General features: G+C 38.3%; 1 long non-coding RNA gene across 3 annotated transcripts in view; it reads left to right on the top strand.

Moving 5' to 3' along the window:
• Positions 1-253: 253 nt before the first annotated feature.
• Positions 254-26,982, top strand: part of LOC143642732 (uncharacterized) — a 92,596-nt gene continuing 65,867 nt past the window's right edge. For all 3 annotated transcript variants that reach the window (XR_013155829.1, XR_013155830.1, XR_013155831.1), the window contains exon 1: positions 254-447. This is a non-coding gene — a long non-coding RNA (uncharacterized LOC143642732). The remainder of the gene's footprint in view (positions 448-26,982) is intronic.

The raw sequence follows: 26,982 nt of genomic DNA, 5'->3' as shown, positions 1-26,982 counted from the left end.
ACAGCAACAGAACTAGGCATGATCACCTGGCCAAGTGGACATCTGAACCTAAGTACCACACATACCATACCTGTACTAATTTGAAGCTGTTTCACAGCCCAGAAAAGGCCATGCTCTTTTAATCCATTCACATGGGTGCAGACCTGTTGTGGATGGGACCTTGTGATTAGGTTGTTTCAAATGAGATGTGCCCCACCCAATTTAAGGTGTCTTAATCCTTTACTGGAGTCCTTTATGAGATCATAAAGGCAGAAATATCCAGAGAGCTTAGAGAGAGAGAGGCGTCCCTGGAGAATCAAGACAGACCCACAGAAGATGAGAGGGAGAGCCACTGATGTCAGAACCTGAAGGCAATAAACCCAGGAGAGAAGGACCAACAGATGCTGGCCAAGTGCTTTTCTGTGTGACAGAGGAACCCTGGATGCCAGCAGCCTGTCTTCAGAGAAGGTATCTTCCTCTTGATACCTTAATTTCCTGGCCTTAGAACTGTAAATTTGTAAACTCATAAATCCTCATTGTAAAAAATTCTAGTATAGCACATTCTGGTAGCTTTAGCAAACTGAAACAATATCCAAACTCATGCAGCTAATGAGTGGCCAGTTGGGCATTGGAACTCAAACTCAAGTATGTTTGACTCCAAGGGAATGTTCTTAAGTAGAATTCTATATGTCTCTCATGTCTCTGGAGGAGTTTTTGTTTCCTGGAAGTGCATTTAAAAAAAAAAAAGATTAGTTTGCTTTACATAAAAAATACTGTCAATAATTTCAAATGTAATAATCTCTAAAGCCTTGTAATCATTAGCCATAAAAATTCCCTAAACATATGTTATCATCTTGTATGTGATCATAATTTACTGACAAACCAAATACAGCACATATTTCTTTGCAATTAATTTCTAGTAATGGTGACAGATTTGTACTGAATTGCATATATAGAATTAGCCTGACTCCACTGGCAAAAGGCATTTGTAAAACAGATGATATTACCACAATCATTGCAATTACAATGTAACCATAATTTGTGATCATGAAATGTCCCAGATTTAACTGACCTACATTTTAACTAAGCCCACAGATTAACACTGTCCTTCAAACAACCAAGTTTTCAGCTAACACTGTCTGAAAGAATCCTCTGGCAACCATTTGTTCACTCAAGAATTTTTTGGAACTTTGTGTACCAGGTGCTGGGTTGCATTAAGGATTCAAAGACGAAAGAGTTGCAGAAGATCTTCCAGTATAGAAAAGAAAGACAGGTTGATAGACTTCTTTGTTGAAGCATGCACCTTTTTCATATTTTTTCTGATCCAGTAGTTTATACCACCTTCTTCTGGACTACTGTAGCCCATTTTTCACAGATCAACCACATGAATGAACTTTTGAAAATTTAAAATCATATTATGATACTCCCCTGTTGAGGACCTCCAGCAGCTTTCAATTACATTCTGAGCAATATCCAAACTCCTTACCGTGGCCTGTAAGGATCTAAGTGGTCTGATTTCTACCTATTTCTCCAAATCCGACTTTTCCAAACTTAAAGACTCTCCCTATTGCTTTCTGTGACTGGCACAGCCATCCACCTTCTGATGCTTGAAAGCACAAAACACATGGCTTCACTTGCCATTCCCTCTAACTGAAACATTCTGTCCCTCTGACTTGCTTATGAATGCCTTCTTCTTGTCATTCAGGTCCCTGTGGAAATGTTGTCTATCCAGAGAGACCGTCTCTGGGTAGCTATCATCACCCACGCCCACCAACAACCCTGTCTCCAACAACTTTTCTATTGTCTTTATAGCACCTACAATGGTCCGAAATGCTATTTTAGGCATTAGTTTATTTTAACCAACTAGAATATAAACTCTCTGATGGCAGGAACCTTAGTTATCTTATTCACAGATATTTCTTCAACGTCTAGAATAATGCCTAGATTATACTAGACACTCAGAAAATATTTTTAAATAAATAATGAACTGCAGTTAATCTTCTATCTGCTTTTCCTGCTTTCGATCTTGCCTGCCCTGGTCCACCGACCATATTCCACTAGAGTCTTTCTGAAGCACAAAATTGATTATGTTTCTTCTGTTCTGAATGGCTCACAATGGCTTACATTATTGATGTAAAACTCCTGAACATGGCATACAGTTTTGGAAGGTAGGTAACCATAATTTATCTTTTATTTATACATATATGTGTGGTATTATTTATGCATTATTTATATTGCATAATTTTTGTATTATTTATACATATATGTGTGATGTGTGTAGTATAGAGTACTAAATTTATTTCCTTCCATATCCTTTTTTACTCCACTAATTCTAGTAAGTACCTCAAGGGGAAGAAATGTTATCACATTCATTTTTGTATCTGGAGAACTCAATATAATACTTAATATTAATAATCTTATTGATGGAATTCATTCATTCAATAATCTATTCATTTATGCATTCATGCTTTTAGCAGTCAAGAAATATTTATTAAATGCGAGGATCTACTATGTATTACATACTATGTTCTAGTCTTAGGGAAAATAGTATTGAACCAAACCAAGTCCCTGTTCTCAGAAAGTTTACATTATGGAGGTAGAGATGGACCAGAAAACAATAAACAGCTAATTACAAAATACAATGTTGGGTGGTTATAAGTGCCTTGAATAAAATAAAGGAACTCAATAGTCTCAGGAATCTTTCCTCTAGAAAACAACTAGATTTTGTATAAAAAAAATAGTTCTTGCTGGGTTTACAGGAAAAAGGGGTAGGAGAGAGACTGCAAGACAGGCAAGTACCAAGTACAGAATGGACAGATGGATACCCTTAAAGCAAATGCCAACATCTGCAGCAAGGTGGGGTGTTCTAATTTTCTTGCTGCTAAAACAAATATCATGCAATGGGTTGACTTAAGAGTCAATGGGTTGACTTAAGGAGTTTATTGGCTCACGGTTTCAGAGGCTAGAAGGCTTATTTCCTTCCAGGTCAGTATCTTCTGGCTGCCCAGCTATCTTTAGGGTTCCCTTGACTTTTCTATTGCATGGCAATGCATCTGTAGAGATGTTTTCTCCTTTCTCTTCTATGTTCCATTGTATTCTGGCTTCTGGCTGCTTCCTGTGGCTTCTCTTTCTGTGTCCAATTTCCTTTGCTTTTTAGGACTCAGCCATATTGGATTAAAGTTCACACTCATTCAGTTTGGGCGCTTGACTGATAACATCTTCAAGGAACCTATTTACAATGGGTTCACACCCACAGGACCAGGAGTTGGGACCTGAACATGTTTTTCTGGGAGACATGATTTAATCCCCAACAGTCTGCCTTCCGGCCCCCCCAAAAACATGTTCTTCCCACATTCAAAATACATTCATTCATCACAACATCCCCCAAACAGTAAGCCATTTTAAAGCAATGTTAAGTACAAAGTCTTATCAAAATCAGCTAGAGTGTGGTCTGTCCTGAGGCAAAATTCCTTTTTCCTGCTGTCCTTTAAAACTTAGAAAACAGGTTGTCTGCTTCTAATACACAATGGCCAGACAGGCCTAGGATAAATGTTCCCATTCCAGAATAAAGAACTTGGAAGGAAAACAGGTGGGTCCCAAACAAGAGTGAAACTCAACAGAGCAAATACTGTTAACATCTCAAGGTCTGACAGCTATCTGTGACTTGATACTTTGCCCTCCAGGCCTGAGGGAGCAGCAGCCCCATCCCTTCTAAGTGCTTTTGTAGTGGTCCATTTTCTCTGTGAATGCTAGGGCAGGCTCCACCATACCTGAGTTTTGAGATGGGAGCACTCTCCCTGACCAGTGGGGCTCAAGGCTTGCCATCTACTAGCACCAGGGCAGTTGGCCTGCCCTACCAAGTGCAGGGGCAGATCTGCACTTGGGTAGGCCCTCTCTCTTGGCCCAAGGAGATCTTTGTTGTTTAGATCTTTGCTTCCATGATTCTGTCCTTGAAGTCATTCTTCCTTTAATATATCCCTCTCTGTCCCTTTCAGGCATTGCTTTTGTTCACTCAAATTTTGTAAAAACCTTGTTGTACTTTGCATGCAGTACCAGGGGGTGCAAACCATAAGACTTCCTCTGAAACGGCTGACTAGATCCATGTTCAGCCACACCCTCTTTAGCAGAGCATTGTTCAGTTAAACCCTCACATGGACCCCTGTCCTCTGGAGACTAACTTCCAGACAGCTCAGTTCACTGAGAGAGTGAACCCTAGTCTAGAGCATACTAACTGGATAAACTGAGAATTTTCCAAATATTAAATTTCTGATTTCTTTGTGCTTAAGAGTTGAGTTCTCAGTTTATTTCTTTCCTCTGACATTTTACTATAAACTGCAAGGAGAACCAGGCTACACCTTCTAAACTTAGCTTGGAAATCTCAACTAAATAACCAAGTACATGGTTATTTTGAGTTCTGCCTTCCATCTAACATCAGAACACAATTTTGCCAAGTTTTCTGCCATTTTATAAAAAGGATCGCCTTTCTTCCAATTTCCAGGAACACATCCATCATTCCCTTCTAAGGCCTCATCAGAGGTAACTTTAATACCCATATTTCTACTGATAATCTCATCAAAGCAATCTAGGCTTTTTCTATCAAGTGCATCACAATTCACCCAGCCTCTACCCACTACTCAGTTCCAAAGCTGTGGTATATTGAAACTATATTAATAATCTTGAATCCCAAGAAACACTGTAAACATGTTGGCCATAATTAGAATATAAGCAAATTGAGAAGAACAAGTGGTAACCAGATATTTGTATGAGGATATGATATACATTGACTTGATGCCAGCCACAGGGGCATGTCCCATAAAAACCCAGTGCATCTTGGGTTTTTACAACTTCAGCAAATATCAGGTAGACAAAGGCTGATTCCAAGTTTCTCTGACTCACAGCGCCAATGCCTGGGCTATGCTGCAAGATTTGCTATTGTTCTTGCATGGAGACCAAACCAGTGCCTCCCATAATTGGCTTTGGAACTTCTGCTGAACACCATGTTGGACCTGGACCCAACACTTTTTATTAAAGCCAGAAGGTTTTCTTCTGACCATCAGCCCAATAGACTTTTGAGATTCTGTTATCCTCCAACTTTTAATGCATTATTTGTCCCCAGTCTGATTATTGAACATTGGTTGTATTGACAGCTTGCGATTAACCAAGTAAATAAATTGCATTGAGCATTCAAACTGGAGTCATGTCAGATCTGCTTTTAAATGCTAAATTTACTTTCAATTTTGATCTGCTTTCAATTTGTGCCATGGTTAATTTCATCTGTCAACTTGGCCAGGTTATGTTGTCCAGTTTTTTCATCAGGCAAGTACTGTCCTGATTGTCACTTAAGGACATTTTGTGGACTTATATCAACAGTAAGTTGATTGTATCCATAGCTAATTATATCTACTTTCAACAATGAGAGAAATCTCAACCAATCAGTTGAAAGCTTTAATAGGAAAACTGATGATTTCAGCAGTCAGAAGAGAGCATTTCTACCTCTACTTCAGCCAGTTAACCTCTCCTGGGGAATTCATCAAAAACCTTCACTGGCATCACTAGCTTGTGCCCTGCCCTACAGAATTTAGACTTGCCCATTCCCATAGTCTTGTGAGACAATGCTTATTAATATCTCATAATAGCTACAGATATCTCCTTGTTGGTTCTGTTTTCTCAGAAAACCCTGACTAATTAGGACAACTTAATTTACCTGAAAATTGTTGTAGTCTGCAGGATCCCAGTGGAAATAACTTGTTAGGGCACTGCAATGGATTTAAATTAAAAATAAAAAAAATACCTTACAGGAAGTGAGAATTACTTGGTCTCCAGTCTAACAGGAAAAACTGGTCACAGTTTATACACAAATGCAATAAGGGTACACATCATTTTATAGAAGAATTCTGTGAAAGGTACAAGTGGTCACAAGTCAAACACAGATGCTACTATAGAGTCTGCCAGTATAAAGAAGAATCTTGTGAAAGGCATATGTTAAAAAAAAAAAAGCATCACTAATGAATTGATCAATAGGAGACTCAGTTCTTATCTAGACATATTTTTACCACCTATTTGGGAATTTTGTATGTTCTTATTTTAATTGGCATTTATTTTTGGAAAAAAAAATCTGAGAAAAAGTATGGAGAATACCTAAAATGTGGAAAAATCTTTTTAAACAACTAAAAAGGGAAAACTATGGGTTAAAAAAATGAGGTTCCTTAGAAGCCAATAGAGGCCCACATAAGACAACCATTTAGGATTAGAGACACTCTGTCCATCAACCTGATCACTTGTGTTGGTTTAAACGTATTAAGTACTCCAGAAAAGCCATGTTTTAATCCTGATCCTATCTTGTGGAGACAGCTGTTTCTCTTAATCCTAACTCAATACTGTAAATTGGAAATTTTTTATTTTATTATCTCCACAGAGATGTGACATGCCCAATTGTGGGTGTGATTTCTGATTAGATGGAGATGTAACTCTATCCATTCCAAGCTGGTCTTGATTAGTTTACTGGAAACCTTTAAAAGAGCAAACATTTTGGAGACAGCCAGAAATGACAGAAGCCTCAGAGCCAACAGAGAGAGCACTGACACAGATGTTGACACTTGGAGAACAAAGATACACATTTTTGGAGATGCTTGGAGCCCAGCAGATGTTGCCATGAGATGTTAAGCAAGCCAGAACCTAGGGAGAGGTAAGGGAAGCCAAGAGATGAAAGCCAGCTCCAGAGAAGCAAAGAACGTATATTCACATAAGGCTTTACCACATGGTCATTATGGACCAAGGCACCAAAAGACTCTAAGTACTATCTTGTAAGTTTCTGGACTAAAAAATTTCCATAGGTTGAGACCAGATACTCTCCTAGAAAAGGATACTTTGACACTAAAGGAAACACTACAACATACAGAGTCATTAAGGGAAAAACAAGGCATATTGCTAAGAATCCCACAGCTCATACTGGCATGAACTAAGCAAAATCTGAAGGTGCACTAAGGAATTGGGCCAGATCAAGAGGTTATCAACTGGAAATGGTATATTTCCAGTGGGACATTCAGACAGATAGTCAACCCTCTGCATTAAATAAGGGAATCTCAGCATTGCCAGTTGCAGGCTTGTCAGATTTCCAAGAGCTGAACTGATCCAAGCACAAGCATTTGGGCAATGGGGACCACCCTGGTCTGAGAATTTGAGACTGCATAGTTTAAAGATGGTAGAGCCATTATGTCCTCTTCTGGAGTGTGCTGGAAGGCCATGTTCTTGATACCTAAAGATGCAAACACCCTAAGTAATGAGGAGACTGAGCTTTTAGCACAATATGTAGAATTAGTAGCAATCTAGTTGGCAATTAAACAAATGCTAAAAGAGAAAAGGAAGAAAATGTATGTGTTTACAGATTCATGGGTGGTAGCTAAGGGAGTGGCAATATAGTCTGGATATGGAAATTGAATAATCAACAAATGAATAATCATGACATTTGGGGCAAAGAAATGTGGGATTAAATAGTAAATTCAAAAATAGATATCATGCTCACACAAGTTATCAGCATATCAAAAGGTCAATCTAAGACAAAAATATAATAGCAGGTTAAGTAGGAGGACTGTTTTAGTTTGTTAAAGCTGCCAGAATGTAATATACCAGAAATGGAAATTGAAAGTTTACAGTTCTAAGGCCATGAAGATGCCCACCAATAAGAGGTTACCTTCACTTAAGAAAGGCTAATGCCATCCAGAACAATTCTGTCAGATAGGAAGGCAAGTAGCTGGCATTTGCTGGGGTCTTTGGCTTCTGGACACCTCTGTCAGCTGGGAAGGCATATGTTGATGTCTGCTAGCCCTCTCTCTGGGCTTCTTCAATGGTTTCCCCGGGGTGGGGGTGGGGCATTTTCTTTCATCTCCAAAGGTCTCTGGCTGTGTGCTCTGTCAGCACCAAAGCATTTCCCAAAATGATTCCCTCTTTAAGGACTCCAGTAAGCAACCAGGTTGCATGGGTAGAGACATATCTCCACGGAAACCATCTAATCAAAAGTTACCACCTACAATTAGGTAGGTCACATCTCCATGGAAACAATTAAAAAGATCCCACCCAGCAATACTGAATGAGGATTAAAGAATATGGCTTTTCTGAGGTAAACAACAGTTTCAAACCAGCACAAGGATAATAAAAAACAATAGAGCAACTTTACTTAAAGCAATAATAAAGAAAGAAAAAGGAGAATGGAAAATTGAGAAGGATGTCATAACACCATGGGGGAAAATAGAGAATGGACACATATACAGACAAGACATCAAGGATTACATGGTACAATTAAATGGACACAAGAGAGGGATTTGCCCACATACACATGCATTGCAAGAGAAACTGCTCGCAAATGTGAGGTCTGTAAAAAATGGAAAGCATAGTGTGCCAGTAGGAAAGTATTATGTACCTCAGAAAAGTTAAGTTTTAATCCTAATTCAGTCTAGTGGGGACAACTGTTTCTTTTAATCATGATTCAATATTGTAGGTGGAAACTTTTTATTCAATTACCTCCACAGAGAGATCGCATACCTAATTGTGGTATGACCTTTTAATTAGATGGATATGTGACTCCACCCATTCCAGGTGGACCTTGATTAGATTACTGGAGTTCTTTAAAAGAGGAAACATTTTGGAGAGAATTGAAAAAGAGCAGAGCTGAAAGAAATTTCAGGGCCCAGAGCTGACACAGATACTGACACTTAGAGAACAGTGACACAGATATTTGGAGATGTTTGGAAACCAGCAGACATCGCCAAGAGATTTTAAGCAAGCCAGAACCTGAAGAGAGCCAAGGGAAGCCAAGAGATGAAGGCCAGCCCTAGAAAAACGAAGTGACGAACAGAGGCTGAAAGCAATGGAGCCCAGGAGCAAGGGAGCAGCTGATGCCAGCCATGTGACTACCCAATTGACATAGGTGTTCCTGACCCATCGACCATTCTTGAATTAAGGTATCTTTCCCTGGATGCTTTAGTTTGGACAGTTTTATTGACTTAGAGCAATAAACTTATAACTTATTAAATGCCCTTTATAAAAACTGTTCCAATTCTGGTATATTACATTCTGACATCTTACAAACTAAAACACATGGAAACAAAAAAAAATTATTTCTAGCAAACAAAACCAGATAAAACATTTCAAGTAATAGGAATTAATTATATGGGTCTATATAATGCCACTAACATAAAATAAAGCTTACTCTTGTATTATAGTAGATGCATGGTCACGAATTGGAATTCCTTTTCTATGTAAATAGATGATCAGAAATAAATTATTAAAGCTCTTGAAACATGTTATGCATGTTATGGAACTTTTCTAATCACAGAATTAGATCAAGGTAGTCAATATACAGAAAAAGAAGTGTAAAAAATGGGTAGAGAATGAAAGTATATGCTAGAATTTTTATTTGACATACAACCCCATAGCAGCAGTAAACACAGAAAGGTATGATGGATTGTTAAAATAAAAACTGAAAGTATTAACCAATAACACTGACCTGTAGGTTGGTCTAAATAAGTTTGGAAGGCCACCAAGGCCTACTTAAATCATAGGGAAATACTGAAATTACCTAGCCCCATAGATACGATTAGAACATAAACTACTGAAATAAGAATATGAGGTAGTACAGAAAGATTAATAAAAAGGAATAGAGGAAAGGTGTTCATTAGAAGTGCAGATGGAACTATGGAGATTGTAAAATTTTATAGCATCAGGTTCAAGCAAGACTTACTAACTAATCCTAGGAAAAGGACATCTAGCACAGGATAAACATGCCAATATTATGCCTTCCTAGCTTGAAGATATATTGCAGAATACTGGTTACAGAAGCCCTGGTTGGACTATTCATCTTTTCGATCTGCATCATTGTTGGAAGCCAAGTGGCAATAATTCCACCCTTTCCAATTTCTACAGCACCACATAAATGTCATCCACCAAACAACTTTACCTCTATTGAATTCAAAGTTACACCCATGCCCTCGACTGTACCAGCCCTACACCACATTAACTTCAGCACTTTTGAGAAATGGAGAGAGCAGTGGGCAAACTGCAATGAGGAACTTGAGGCTCTTGAATGGAATGACTGGGGATGCCCAAGGCCAACCTGGAGCACTGAGGATTTTGATAATTTCACCATTGAAGTTACGGTAACTGACTTTCCTGAACAATTTCTGGTTGAGCTGGACACAGTTTTAAGCACTATTCAAGACTGAAATCAACAAAACCCAAATTTCACATCTGACTTGCATTTTGTCATCGCATATAATAGTGAAAGAGCATGTGCATATTACATACAATGGGCTGTTGGTCCTCTAGAAATAACAGACCTGCCAACAGAGGCATCCCAAAGGGTTTTAAGAAGTCTGCTGCCAGAGTAGCAATATTAGTGATACATCATGGGGAAAAACAGCTCATTGCTCTCAAAAGCTATATATTCTGTTACTGTTTAGTCTTACGTTTCTATGTTTTTGTTGAGTGATACTGACAATAATACTAATCATGGGACACAACAGAAGTGTGACTGGTAACCATGGCAATGAAACACAACCATAATCACAACTACCAAGGACCCACTTATACAAATTAAAGGAAAATATTTTATTTCTGCCTGACTATATTGGCTAGCAGAAATAATCCATCTTCACACTTCAGGATACCTACATGAGTGTATGAATATATCAAACTTAGAGCGTTTATTCTCTTATGCTTGCACAGTTTACTTTAACCAACAATTCCAGTGGAAATATTATGATACCTTGAGGTACTTAAGTTGGTCTGGATATCACCACCATAAGCTCATTAGAGTCCATAATATAACCACATGGGCAAAACAAAAGGACTACCATTTCTCTATAAGGACTAATAGAGCTACAGTTTACTAAGCAATGGGAAATTGCCAAACAATTCTGGGATATGTATAAATAATTATCATGATCCTGAAGGCAGAAATATGACAAGTCTTACAATAGACATGATCCCATATGACCTACAAAATAGGAGAAATCGAGAATGCTACTTAGAATTGTCAGTAGAAATTTTATACTGTCTGGCGATGAAACAATGAAGAAATTAATAATGATGATTACGACAATGATTATGAGGTGGAGAAAAAAGGAAAAAGAGAGGCAGAAAAAGAAGATGAGGAAAATAGCACTATACCCAGTTCTACAACCCAACAACAATTTATATCTGCGACTCTCATACAGCAATAATTGCTAAATTCTACAAAAGAATGACCTAAGGTTAATGTGAAATTACTTCCATCATCACACAATGAGAATAGGGGTGTTGAGGAGGTCCGATACCACAAATGATACTCATATAATAGTTAAGGTCACCAAATGGCCAAATATGTTCCATTTTGGAAATATGACTACACATGGAACTAGAGTAGTCATACCAAAAGCTGACTTCTTTAAACCAGAAGTATTCTGTTGTGGTTTAATAATGAGTTTGCTTATGCAAAATAAGATTGGCAACATGATATTTTCCTTAGTGCTAAACACGTGGCCCAAACCTACCAGACCTTCACTGATGATTTTTAAATATGCTCTGCCACTAATGCAGACAAATGCATGAGAGAAACCTTCATATTAAGAAATTGTAAACTGAGTACAGGAAGGAGAGCATTACAGAGAACATGCACCATGAGCTCTTCTATGGTAGTAAACAAATTTTGGTCATTAGGATATGAAATAATGACTGTATGTGAAATCAAATGCTGGCAAATGGCTAATATTTATGCAGGATGAGACCTGACAAGATTCTTCAAATCTATGGTCATTTTTGAATGACCATAAATATATAGTTATGCCATACACTAAGACTAACTAATAATACAATGTTGGTGAATCAAACAACTTAAGAACATATTTGCAATAAAAAGGTCAATAAGACCTATATAGGGGTTGTGCTGGTTTGAAAGTATTATGTACCCCAGAAAAGCCATGTTTTAATTCTGATCCAATTTTGTGGGGGCAGCTGTTTTTTTCATCCTAATTCAATACTGTAGGTTAGAAACTTTTGATCAGATTATCTCCATGGTGATGTGATGCACCCAGCTTCGGGTGTGGTCTTGATTAGCTTATTGGTAGGTCTTGATTAGTTTACTGGAATACTTTAAAAGAGGAAACATTTTGGAGAAAGACAGAAATGACTGAAGCCTAAGAGTCAGCAGAAACTTCACAGCAGAGCTGACACAGATGTGGACACATGGAGAACAGAGACATGGCTGTTTGGATAACCAAGCAGATGTTGCCATAAGATTTTAAGCAAGCCAGAACCTGGATAGAGCCAAGGGAAGCCAAGAGATGAAAGCCAGCCCCAGAGAAGCAAAGTGAGGAATCCCCACAGGAACAGAGGCTAAAAGCAACAGAGTCCAGGAGCAAGGGACCAGCTCATGCCAGTCATGTGACTACCCAGCTGACAGAGGTGTACCGAAACCATCAGCCTTCTTTGAATCAAAGTATCTTTCCATGGATGCATTTGTTGGACATTTTTATAGACTTAGAACTATAAGCATATCAACTTATTAAATGTCCCTTTTTAAAATCTGTTTCAGTTCTGGTATATTGCATTCTGGCAGCTTGCAAACTAACACAGAGGTTAAGATCCCAGTAACAGGATACACTTCTCTTACTTACACCCATACAGAATTGGTCAATATAACAGGAGATGTTACTTAGAGAATTTGCAAAATATGGGACAATTAGGGAAAAATTAAAAAATGATAACCCATATTACATGGTGTGCTGGTTTGAAAGGATTTATGTACCCTAGGAAAGCCATGTTTTAATCCTAATCAATCTTGTGGGAGCAATGGTTCCTTGTAATCCCTATTCAGTACTACAGGTTGAAAACTTGATTAGGTTATCTCCATGGAGATGTGACTCAATCAATTGTGGGTCTTAAACTTGATTAGATGGAGACATGTCTCCACCCATTCACCCCTGGAGAGCATGCCTTTTGAGAATGAGTAGAGAGCCACAGAACAATGACAGAAGGATGAGAGAACCACAGAGTCCACCAGCCAGCAACCTTTGGAGATGAAGAAAGAAAGTACCTCCCAGGGAGCTTCACAAAGCAAGAGGCCTGGAGAGAAAGCTACCAGATGCTGCCATGTTCACCATGTGCCTTTCCAGCTGAGAGACAAACACTGAACATCATTGGCCCTCTTGAACCAAGGCATCTTTCCCTGGATGCTTTAGATTGGACATTTCTATAGACTTGTTTTAAATTGGGCAATTTCACAGCCTTAGAACTGTAAACTAGCAGCTTATTAAATTCCATTTTTAAAAGCAGTTCTGTTTCTGGTATATTGCATTCTAGCAGATAGCAAACTAGAACACATCGTATGGTAGTATTACTAATATACCACATAGTCAGTGGTGTCATCAAACTAATTTAATAGAACTAGGCATTTGAGAGATTGTTACTTTGTGTTATTGGGTACCTCACAGCTATAATTAGAACCCTGGAATCCAAAACACATTTTGTAATCTAGCTAAAACTGTAATGTAAGGATTGGTGACAGCTGCAGAAAGTCCTATGACTTTAAAGGATGAATTTATAGATTGGACTATTAAAGAAAAGACTTTGGAAATGCTATAGCTGAAAATTTCATAATCTCATTTGCCTTGATAACCTTACACCCTCATCCTAAAGATACAAACATGGGTACAGTTCACCATGAGGATACATGGACCAAAATTAGATCACTGGAAACATGATATGATGTTTTACTACTACTTTTATAGACTACTTATAGTCTATAAAAATTTTGCAAAAAGGTCCATGGACTTTATGCTCTCACTTTGTTACAACAGGCGAACCATGTAAATTATATACAGGAACAAAACAGAATAAGGATTATTAAACAGAAATAATGTCCATTCTGGACCAGTATCTAATAATCCCTGAAATTTCTGATTATTTCCTTTTTCTCAATGCACAATCATGTAATAAAATTAGGTGCCTTTGAGGAAGGCTGGGAGAAAGATTAGCAGTATAAATTTTTGCAGCATATCAGGGTTTTTCCCCACGGAAACCCAGTTTACCCTCCATTCAAGGGGTTTTGGGACTGTAAACTATCTCAAGTCTAGGAATTGATTGGGAAGTTGTGACTCTCTCTTTTATGATTTAAGTTAGACTTTTTCTCACTTATTCTAATTCCTCTGCTTACACAGATCAAGAAAGAATTTAGTAGACTGCCCATTTATTTAACTTTGGTACCATGGATTAAAGCCACCACCATAGGTCTCCACAGATAAGACTATTCTGATAAGTGCTTTGATTCTGTTGTCCATTACAATAGCTATGCTCGCTTAGTCTTTGGCAATTAAATGCTACCACTTGGCTTCTACAACCTACAATCTGATCATGCACATTGTGTTTAAGGATTCCAGTTCAGTGGCAGCAGTTTCCCCAATAATACCTGACTTACAGAGAAGAGCAACCACAGAGCTCCTCGGGGATGATGGAACTGCTATCACAAATTTAATAAATTCAAATTTAAATAAAACCACTCTAACATTCCAATCTTGAGGCCTTTGGATTTCCTCATCTACCTTATACTAAGGCAATTCTGGCATTTCAGCTTCAGGTAATATAGGCCACCTATTGATTCATACTTCAGCCAACCACTCAAGCAAACTGTTAGTACTCTTGCTTAGCTCTTGAGTTACACATTTGTGCTGGTTTGAAAGAATGTATGTACCTTGGAAAAGCCATGTTTTAATCAAAATTCCATTTCATAAAGGTAGAATAATCCCTATTCAATACTGTATTTTGAAACTAATCAGATCATCTCCCTGGAGATGTGATTTAATCAAGAGTGGTTGTTAAACTGGATTAGGTGACGACATGACTCCATCCATGTGGGTAGGTCTTGAGAAGTTTCTGGAGTCCTATAAAAGAGGAAACATTTTAGAGAATGAAGGAGATTCAGAGAGAGCAAAGCAGAACGACATAGTCACGAGAAGCAGAGTCCACCAGCCAGTGACCTTTGGAGATGAAGAAGGACAATGCCTCCCAGGGAGTTCATGAAACAAGAAGCCAGGAGAAGAAGCTAGCAGATGATGCCATGTTTGCCATGTGCGCTTCCAAATGAGAGAGGAACCCTGACCATGTTCATCATGTTCCTTTCCAGATGAGAAAGAAACCTTGACTGTGTTCGCCATGTGCCTTCTCACTTGAAGAGAGACCCTGAACTTCATTGGCCTTCTTGAACCAAGGTATCTTTCCCTGGATGCCTTTGATGGGGCATTTCTGTAGACTTGCTTTACCTGGGACATTTTCTTGGCCTTAGAACTATAAACTAGCAACTTATTAAATTCCCCTTTTTAAAAGCCATTCTGTTTCTGGTATATTGCATTCCAGCAGCTAGCAAACTAGAAAAACACTGAATCCAGAATTTCTTCTTAGTGGACCCATATCAATAAATTTAGCCTGATCCCACTTTATGTTCCTTCTACCATTATCCCACACCCTTAATATCCATTCCCACACATATTCCCCTGTTTTCTGTTTACATAAATTGAGAAAATCATGCAGTTCTTTTGGAGTGTAGTGTACTTCCTCATGAGTCGTACTTTGTACTACGCCTTATGGAACCTGCTGGAACATCAATCTAATTAATGGTCTAGGAATTAGTGGTGTCTTGCAAGCCACTGACCTCAGGGTTTTCTATTACAGTTTTGTGGTGATTTAAAACTATATGTACCTCAGAAAAACATGTTCTTAAATCTAATTACTGGAATCCTCTATAAGCAGAATGAAATTGAGACAAAGAGAGAGAGAGCCATGAAAGCAGGAAGCTGGGACCAATGAAACCCAGAAGAGAAGGGAGAGACAAAGAGATGCCACCATGTGCCTTGCCATGTGATAGAGGAGTCAAAGATCACCAGCAGCTGTCTTCAGGAGGAAAGTATAAACCCGATTTGAATATTTCCCCAGTCTCAACCATGAGTGAATGGATTCCCATTGTTTAACACAATCCATTTCATGGTATTTGCTTTAAGCGTTCCAGGAAAATAAAATAAGTTTCATCTGGTGAACCAGGATTGCCAGAACAAATACTATACAATGTGTTGATTTAACAGCAGGAATTTATTGACTCACAATTTTAGATGCTATAAGGCTTGCTCTTTCCAGGTAATATCCTCTGGATGGCTGGTAATCTTTGGGGTTCCTTGGCTTTTCTTTCACATGGCAATGCACATGATAAAGTCTTTTCCTTTCTCTCCTGGGTTCCACTAAATTTTGCCTTCATTCTGTGTCCAATTTCCTTTGTTTATAAGGACTCCAGCCATGTTGGATTAAGATACATCCGCATTCAGTTTTGGCACAACTTAACTAGTAACATCTTCAAGTGTCCTAGTTACAAATGGGTTCACACCCACAAGACTAGGGGTTGAACATGCCTTTTGTAAGGGACATGATTCAATACTCAACATAGAGGGAGCTGAGGCTGAGACTCCTAGACTCAACTGAGATTCCAAAAGGGGACTTGAGTTTTGCCAGGTTAGAAACTTCCCTCTCTCCCAACAAAATATCATACATCCTCTCTGGAAGAAAATATACTCAATCTATGACCTCAGATATTAACTCACTATAAAGGTGAGGTATTAAATACTCACCCCCAAATAAACACAGCACCATAAGAAAGAGTCAGCAGAAACAACAAACACATTAGACTCCAAGGTCTACATATACAATGAATATCAGAAATAGGGTATAAAAGACATATATAGAATATTTGAATGACTCACAAGAGTGTGCAAGAAATAAGACTACAAAAGTGTTTTGAAAAAGAACCAAACAGAAATGAAACATAGTTGCTGTAATAAAAACTGAGTGTATAAATTGAATAACAAATTATACATAACAGAAAAGAAAATCTGTAAAGTAGAAGATAGATGTGAAAAATGCAACACATGAGATGGAAAAAAATGGAAGAGAGGGTGTGCTGGTTTGAAATGATGTATGGACCCTAGAAAAGTCATGTTTTAATACTAATCCCATTTTGTAAAGGCAGCCATTTCTTCTAATCCCTATTCAGTATTGTATGTTTGAAACTGTAATTAGATCATCTCCCTGCAGATGTGATTTAATCAAGAGTGACTGTTAAACTGGATTAGCTGGAGGCATGTCTCCATCCATTTGGGTGGGTCTTGATTAGTTTCTGCAGTCCTAGAAAGGAGGAAACATTTTGGAGAAAGAAGAAGATTCGGAGAGAGTAGAGAATGCTGCAATACCATGAAGTAGAGAGTCCATCAACCAGTGACCTTTGGAGATGAAGAAGGAAAATGCTTCCCAGGATGCTTCATGAAACTAGAAGCCAGGAGAGAAAGCTAGATGATGCCGTGTTCACCATGTGCCCTTCCAGCTGAGAGAGAAGCCCTGACAGTGTTCATCATATGCATTCTCACTTGAGAAACACTGAACTTCATCAGCCTTCTTGAACCAAGGTATCTTTCCCTGGATGCCTTTGATTGGACATTTATATTAGACTTGCTTTAATTGGGACATTTTCTCGGCCTTATAACCGTAAACTAGCAACTTATTAAATTTCCCTTTTTAAAAGCCATTCTGTTTCTGGTATATTGCATTCCAGCAGCTAGCAAACTAGAACAGAGGGTAAGATATATTCAATATAGAATGAGAAGGTCTAATTGAAATCTCAATAGACAAGAATATAGAGAATGAAGGAAGGTGATATTTGAAGAGATAATGACTGAGAATTTTCCAGAAAAATGATAACATTGTACAGATATAGAAAGTAATGTATAAATCAAACAGATAAATTTGATAAATTATAAATCCATATCTAATGAAACTGCAGAACATCAAGGACAAAGAGAAGATCCTAAAAGTATTCAGAGAGGAAAGAGAGATAACTTACAAAGGAATGGCACACTGACTGCAGCAGATAGCTCAACAATAAAATGAAAGCCAGGGCACAATGGAATAATATCTTCGAAATGTTGAGAGAAAATGATGACTACCTTGGACCTTAGAAATGTGCACCCAGAAAATCTTTATTTTAGAATATAGATGAAATAAAGAAAAGATAATAAAACTAAGAGTTCCTGGCCAACAGACCCACACCAAAGGAATTTCTAAGGGATGATCTTTAGAAAGAAGAAAATTATTCCAGAATGAAAGACTGAGAGACAAGAAGGAATTGCAAGCAAAGAAACTAGTAAACATGTGGGTAAATATAAAGAAATATTATCTGTAAAAGAAAAAATATATTATCCAGTTTGCAGGGTTTTTTAAAAAGACAGACAAATGACAAAATATCAAAAGGGACCTTATTAGTCATAACTTTCTAAGGTCTTGTATTTTCCCAAATATTAGCATTTTACATAATCATATTACAATGATCAAAACTAAGAAATTAACATTAATACAGTACTATGAACTAATCTACAGATCTTTTTCAAATTTCATCAATTGTCCTATCAATATACTTTATCTAGGCCAGAATTTTAGATTGCATAGATAAGCTTGTTAGTGCTTTAAACAATAGAGTATAGCCGAAGTGATGCTATGTGACAAGGGAAAGGGAAATAGACCCCAGCTTTCTAGAAGAAGTATTGAAGAATTTATAGACATATTTTTAAACTATCTCAAAGAAAAAGGGCCAAGAATAGCTAAAACATTCCTGAAAAAAGAACAATAAACTGTGAAAATTTGTTCTATTAGATATCAAGATTATAATAAAGTCATATAATTAAGACAATGTGGTATTGGTATAGGAATAAACAGTAGGATAAAATAAAGAACTGAGAAATAGATCTACACATATGTATGTTTTTGAGGTATTTCTGGGGTAGTGGTATAGTTCAGAGGGAAAAAGATAAGATATTCAGGATGTCAGGATGTATTGCTTAGACAAATAGAAGGAAAATGTTATTGGATCACACCACACACATAAGTCAATGACAGATTAAAAACTTTGAGGCTGAAGGTAAAATCTTAAGGACTGTAAGGAATTGGAGAAAAGCATTGTTATGGCATCCCAGCCACAGTCCTGTCATCAGAGGCCCATCTGCATTCCTATTCATGGTGTTCAAAGGTCATCCATATATTTTTGTAATAAATACTAACACCACCGTATTTTTTTGTTTTTGCTTTAACTGTCTATATGTGGTTTCTGTCACTTAGACAAATTGTTTAAGTTTAACCTGCAGAGAGGAGAGGCTAAATATTTATCCAGCACTTATTGCATACATAGCACATTCTAAGTGCCTTATGTGAATTAACTGATTTCATTCTCACAAACAAGGTAATGAGATAGTCACTGATTATCCCCATTTTACAGAAAAGCAAACAGAGAGGCACAGAGAGGCTAAGGAACTTACCAGGATTTTAATCTGGATGTTTTGGCTTCAGACCCCAACCAAAGAACTGGAATTCAAACTCAGTTCATCTGGTTCTAAAGGGCATATTCTTAGCTTGATGTTGTGCTGCCAAGACTGGAGTATGACAAGACTTTCTTTGTTTTGTTATTTTACTTGTGGCCAGGCCTAACCCTGGGGTACTGCAGAGTTTCACAGAGAGGAGCTTCCTTTGTTCCTGGAAGCAAAATGAGGTACTATATAACTGCTCTCATAGGCACTTCCAGCTCTGAGACCAACCTCCCTCTATTGTGCACACATTTTGGCCCATAAATTCTAGCCCCATATCTAAAGCTACAAGGGAGACCATTTTGCCCTGCCTCCTTCCTTATCCTGGGCAGCCACAGAAGAATTCAGGTCAGGGGTCACAATTTGATGTTTGTATTCAGTCTCTCCCACTGCCAGAGGAAAATATGGCTGAGTGTGTTTGGAAGTCACATTTAATTGCCCTTAGGCACATTTGATTCAAGGAAGTCAATTGATTTGTCTGATTCCTGCTATGTCAGGCATTCTGCCAGGCATGATATGCTTAGGCTTTTGTACTATCTGGATTTTGCAGATCCCATCAAAATAAGACTTTCTTTTCTTCTATCACCTTCAGAGGTCAGGACACTGGCTTCGTTTGTGTTTTTGCAGATTATGATGCTGTACCCTGCAATCAGCTAGGACTCTCACAAGGGGAAATAAGTCACTGAGAGTTACCTGAAGCCAGCTCAGAAATTTTTTGTTTATCTGCTATAAAGATTATCCCAAATTCATGACTTAATTGCCTTGTAGGATATTAACAAATTTTGTATCTAACTGAGGATTTTCTGTAAAGGCAAGGGAAAAGTTTCATTAAGTAAGAGCAACATGCATGTGGAGCAGTCTCAGGATGGAGATCTGCTTAGAGAGCTGCAGTTAGGAAATGGCTTATATGGCCATTCAGGGAAGAGGAGAGGTGAGGAGTAGGCAGGAGTCATTTGGGGTGAAATGCCTTTGGGTAAACGGTCAGTTAATAAACAAGCTCCAAGAGAAGGACGTTTGTGCAAAATCTGGGCCATCTCTGGTGAATGCCAGCAGACTGTTACCAGCTTTAACTTGTTTTTCTCACAAGGGCAAAGGTCTCTGCTGCCACTGCAAAGGATCATTGGTATATCAACTCAGCTAGCCTTCTCTTTTTCATAGTTCCCTGGATAAAGCAGAAGCTCCAGTAAATCAACATGGTTAGTATAGTCATTAACCATTCCACTGACACACAATCTTATTCTAATGTTTTTTTTTCTATTATCATTAAATGCCCATTTACTCAAGTACTCTTTGAATCAGCTTTAGCATCTTGTTGACTCCTTTAGTAATGATTTGAATAACTTTTGACACATGTTCATTATATTATGAGACATGTTTTAAAAACTTTGAAAAGTATACAGAGGGAAGATTTCCTTTGGTCTGGGATGCTGAGACTGGTTTGGAGGAGCACAGCTTGGACCCCATTAATTTCCATCCAAATCAAAGGGTTTCATAATGAAGCAATACGTAGCCGTGTACAGCTGAAATGATTAAAAAGTACCACCCAGCATAAAAAATACTACATAGGTCAGTACTGCAACTAACGGGAGAGTTGCGAGTGCAGAGGTAAAATGCAGTGAAGTAGCAGCAATCTAACTCTCAGAGAACAGAGTGTATGGGAAAGGAAGGCACTGAAGGAAAAAAAAATGTAAAAGAAAGAGAAAGCAGACAAGAGAAACAAAATAAGGTTCCTAGGGTCAATAGGAATGGTGCAAATGGCTGGACTTTAAACTCTTTGAAGGGAATTTTGTAAAACCCTGGAAACAGGGAAAACAAGGACTCCACAAGAGAAAATATCCATGTAGGTGAGCCCACAAAGGCTAGGAGAGGCATGAAGGAAATGGATTTCAAATATGACTGATCAAGATCCAAAAGACAACAATCACAGGCGGTTAAAGGAATATCAGAAACCTGCTATTAGTTGAATACAAATTCAAATGTGTTGTAAATTAGGATATAATTGTACTCATTGTACACGTATTAAATATTAATTTCTTCTGGAGCAATCTTTCCCTCCCTTTCCCCTAACAGTTCAAAATAAGATGTCCTTAGGGAAAAATTATTTTATCAAAACAAAACCTAAATCCAAGTGAATCACACCAGCCTCCTAGTCACTAAAGTGATTTTGAGAAAAGGACCAATGATGGACAGTTGGGTTTAGTTGCCGAAGGAGAAGGGAGGTACGGTGGCAGAATGAGGTGAACATTCTGAGCACATTCTCCAGAAGTGGCTTGGTTTCACCAGTTTTTAAAGCACTGAAATATTTTTCAGGCTATGATGAAAAAACATTGGAGGAAGCAGTGCCACAGTCAGGAAAGTAGAGAGTTCAAGGGAGGGAAGTCACCTTTATTGTACTCATAATCTCTCTCCATGCCCCACACATATCTATGCAGCTCCTGGCCTCATCCCACCCAGGCCTGCTTCCTTTGATGATGGACCCTAATTAAGTTTCTGCTCATTAACAGGTAAAAAAGGAAAACGTACATTAAAGAACTGACACCCCAAAAGAACTGGTTTATGGCATTTAAAATAACAAAAAACTAAAGTATCAAACCCATCAAAATTTTTGAACAGTATTTCAAAGGCATTGTTTTAATTGCATTTAAGTTAATAAAATAATAGAAATAAAATCTGGCTAGAAGGATCTTTGTCTACAAAGAAATGCCCTTCAGATCACTGGAATACAATATCCAGGCAATAAAATATCCATTCAGTAAACATTTTTCTACACAGAAAGTAGTTCCAGTCCTATTTGGAGAATATAGATCATTGATAAAATTCAGAGAACATTATCTCCTCTACCTATTTAAAGAATCCCCACATCTAATAAAACATCCAGTACAGTCCCTTATAATCCTCTTGGGATGGAAGGCACAGGGCCTGGCAAAGCTTTCAGAACAGGTAAAATTGCATTTACTGTTTTTTTGTTGCAGTGAAAGAACATTAAGTATTGAGTTCTAATGCTAAATTCACTAACATAATTTTCTTCCTCCCTTTGCTTCCTTTCCATCTATGAGTCCTTGCCCTGATCAGTTAAATCAATCATAGAATATCTCCTTGGAAAGAACATGTGGCAGAAGTGCAAGTGGTTAAATGTCCTCAGATGCTGAACTCTAAAAGCTCACATCTGATCGCACAGTCACTGTTTGTAATTTACTGCCGGCATCTGTTGCCGTTTGGAACAACACTAATGGACCATCGTTGGAAGTTAAGAGTTGATAGTCTCCCTACAACATTTCCAAAATCACCTACGCAAGTGAAGTAATTTTTATTTGCCAGCATTAATTATGTCACCAGTGAAAGTCATGAATCCATGTTGCTAAACCAATGTGTATTTATTCTAACTTCCAAATCACTCAAATTAGCATCAGGGATAAAAGGCAGATTCTTATCAAGAGCCATATACCAACAGCTCTGGCTACAATCAGAGATAACAGGTAATCATTCAGTGGAAAGTTGCCTAATTCAGCACCAGCCACCCAAAGGGTCCATTAGCATGAAAAAATGTGGGGAGGAGAGCAGTATCTGGAGACAGAAGCAGGAAAAGACTGAAAGAATGGATATTGCCAATAAAATACAGGTAGGCATATCCACAACCCCTCCACTAACACTTCGGTGTTCTCCTTATTTAGGAAGATTCTACTCTCCTCTCTTTCCCAAGGATCAGCCTGGGGGCTAAGGTCTGGCATATTCCTTAACCTCTCTGTGCTTGATTTCTTCTTCTGTAAAATTGGGTTAACATGAGAGGTACAGCCCCTTGGAGAGTGGTGTGGTTTCACAGGAGGCTATGGGTGGGTTTGCCATATGATCCTGAAATCCTGTTGCTCAGTATATACCTGGAGGAACTGAGTGTGGGGACAGGAATGGATGTTTACACACTGGTGTTTCTGGCAGCAGTGTTTGTGGTCCACAATGAATGGAGTTGGCCTAAGGGTACAATGACTGAGGAATGGAAGGGGCAACTATGGTGTATATATACAACGGACTACTAAGTTGTCTCAAGAAGTAATAAAGTTGTGAGGCATGCAACTAGATGAATGAACCTGAGGAGCTGTATGTTGAATGAAATGTCAGAAAAAAAAGGCAAATATTATCATGCCTCAATCATATGGACTAACTATAATATAAAAATTTGGTGAACTAAAGTCGAGAGCATAGGTTACCAGGTTGGGGCTTATTGTAAAGGGTCCTAGATTGTAAGCTCGTACAGCAGTCACATATATTCAGGAGGTGGAACTGTTAATTCACTTTGTGAGTTAGCTCCTTGTACATAACATGGTCTTTCCCAGAAACTTTGGGTATTTATGTGACACCTGAGACTCAGAGTTAAACCTCTGAAGCTATGAAAGTCAGCAGAACTCTATACAGGAACTGTTTGAAATTTGAAAAAGTGATCAGACATCGAGTAGAGATATGAATGAAGCTGATGTGGATAGGACTAAGGTATATCAGAAGACTGGGTAAAGGATAATATCATCCATATTTTAAAACTTCAACTTCTAAGTGAGACTAAAGGGAGAGATGTTTATTTGGTGCAAAATCTATATTATGGGTAGTGAATTTCCTAATTTAACTTGTATGGTCAGTTTAGTTGAATCCCATAAGTACACGGAATCTGAATAGGGCATAAGATTTTGTTGGCTTGTCCAGTTTAGTATGATGCCCTGATAAATCCCATAGTGATTTGGACAGTGAATAAAGAACTATTTGCAATGTCGGGGGGAAACGGGGAAATATTCAACTCCCCCATTTGGAGAATTTCTGATATTCTCACAAGCAGTGGGGACAACCAAATCAATAGGTTGAACTCTCAATCTTTGGGTTTGCCCCTATGAAATTTATTCTTGCAAAGGAGAAGCTAAGCCTACTTAAAATTAGGTCTAAGAGTCACCCCCAGAGAACCTCTTTGTTGCTCAGATGTGGTCTCTCTCTCTCTCTCTCTCTCTCTCTCTCTCTCTCTCTCTCTCTCTCAGCTGACATGGCTAGTGAACTCACATCCCTCCCTTCCTACGTGGGATATGACTCCCAGGGGTGAAAATCTTCCTGGCAATGTGGGATAGAAATCCTAGAATGAGCTGGGACTCAGTATCAATGGATTGAGAAAACCTTCTCGACTGAAAGGGGGAAGAGAGAAATGAGACAAAATAAAGTGTCAGTGGTTGAGAGATTTTAAACAGAGTTGAGAGGTTATCCTGGAGGTTATTCTTATGCATTATATAAATATCCCTTTTTAGTTTACGATGTATTGGAGTGGCTAGAGGGAAGTACCTGAAACTGTAGAGCTATGTTCCAGTAGCCTTGTTTCTTGAAGATGATTGTATAATGATATAGCTTTTGCAATGTGACTGTGTGATTGTGAAAACCTTGTGTCTGATGCTCCTTCTATCTAAGATACGGACAGATGAGTAAAAAAATACAGATAAAAAATAAATATTAAGGGGGACAAAGACTAAAATAAATTGGGTAGATGTAAATACTAGTGGTCAGTGAGAAGGAGGAGTAAGTAAATAACACCTATGGTATGTAAGAGTTATTTCTTTTTTCTTTCTTTTTCTGGAATGATGCAAATGCTCAGAAAACATTATCACAGTGATGAATATACAACTATGTGATGATATTGTGAGCCATTAATTGTATACCATGTATGGAATGTTTGTATGTTAAAAATGTTTGTATGTAAGTTTTATCAATAAAAATATATTTAAAATTTGGGGTAACAAAACAAACCACCCAAATTTTAATTGCCTAAAACAACTATATTGTTATGCTCACAGATTTTGTGGATAAGGAGTGCAGACAAAGCACAGAAGGGACAGCTTATTTCTGCTCATAATGTTGGGACCTCAGAGGGAAGACATGTAGGCTAGGGGATAGAATCATCTGGCAATATCTTCACTCACACATCTGCCTATCATCTGGCACCTCTACTGGGCAGTCAGTGGGAACACATACAAGTGGCTTCTCCATGTAGATGCCTGGGCTTGGTGGGTGGGTTCTGTGAGCAAATGTTCCAAGAGAAAGGTCCCAAGAGAACCAGGAAAATGCTATATAACCAAGCCTCAGAAGTAACATAGGTTTATTTTGCCATAGTTACAGGCGTGCATAGACTTCAGTCCCTACTTCTCAATGGGAGGAGGGTCAACGCCATTTTAAGAAGAGAATGTGGGATGGGAAGTATTATTGAGACCATTTTGGAAAATACAACCTCCCACACTTATGGAGCTCTACTGTAAATTAGTCCAAGAAATGCTGATAACCTATTCTTTGCTATTTGTCAGTCACACCTAAATGACCCAGACTGTTTGGGTTTCTGACCTTACAGAAAGCTCCTGAGGATGTCCAGACTTTAATGCTAGCTGCTCCTTCATAGCAATCAGGAAGATTTACAGACACCAGAATGTACCCCTGAATTTGTGCTTTGTCTTTCCCTCCTTTTGTATCTCACCTGACATATTCTAGAACTCAGATTTGTAACTCTTCCTGAATATTTTATAAAGGAGTTATTAGGTCTGACACCAGGACTTATAAATATTCTCTAATCCTGAATCATAAGAGAGCCCCATGTCCCAGATATAGCTTATAGCTGACACTGGAACTGAACTTTTCAGAAGACCAAGGCCATGAACAGCCTGTACCCCTTGGCTCCAGTTTTTATATCTTTTTCTCTCCCTCCTCCATTTCTCACACCTTCTGTTTTGAGCATAGGGAACAGTCTTATATGGGCTGAGGTTGCAATTTATATGCTGTGACTGACATATACCAAAGAAATACTTATTTCCTATAACTTATCTCATATTGGACTTCATTCCACATGGGGATGGAGATAAAGAGGAGAATTTAAATTTTCCAATTAAAGGTCAATAAATCTCTTCCACTTTGAAATAAACTTAGGGATATCCAGTCAATTCAACTTTCTCTCTGGTCTGTTTCTCCTTTCTCAAGGGCTCTTTCCCGGACTGGAGTTAGGTAGAGGTCAGGCATATAGATTCTGGGAATTGGAAACAGGGTTTCTGGTCCAAGTGCTGTCCTCAAGGTCTCCCCTGAGCCCTGTGATATGTTCCTCATCCTATCTGGACTCTGGGCGTTCAGTGTTTGGGGCATCATCCTGTCCCTGAAGATGCATTCTATCTGTGGAGATTTATAATGCCTGTTGTAGCCTCAGTCTTTGAGCTCACTGCCTTCTATGGCTTTCTCTTTCGGCCTCAGATATTTTTTAGTCCTCTGGCTCCCTCACAAATCCCATGGCATCCTTGGGGAACCTGGAACTTGTCACATTTTCATTCTCACCCCATGGGAGTGTGTACGGTATGGGTTGGACTGATTCTCAAGTATGCTTCTCTGTCATGGATTGAATCATATCTTCCACCAAGAAATATTGTCCTAATATTTGTTGAATGGCTGGAACACATTTGTAAATAAATCTTTGAAGGGAGGCTCAAATGAATCAAAGTACACCCTAATCCAATAAGACTGGAGTCTTTAAGAACAGTAGGAGTCAGTAAGAGACAGATTGCCATGCAACAAAGGCAGAGATTGGCTTACAGGCCAC

Source organism: Tamandua tetradactyla, chromosome 7, assembly GCF_023851605.1.
Source record: "Tamandua tetradactyla isolate mTamTet1 chromosome 7, mTamTet1.pri, whole genome shotgun sequence".
NCBI lineage: Eukaryota > Metazoa > Chordata > Mammalia > Pilosa > Myrmecophagidae > Tamandua > Tamandua tetradactyla.
The sequence above is the reverse complement of the archived record's forward strand: the minus strand, read 5'-3'. Positions and strand labels throughout refer to the sequence as shown.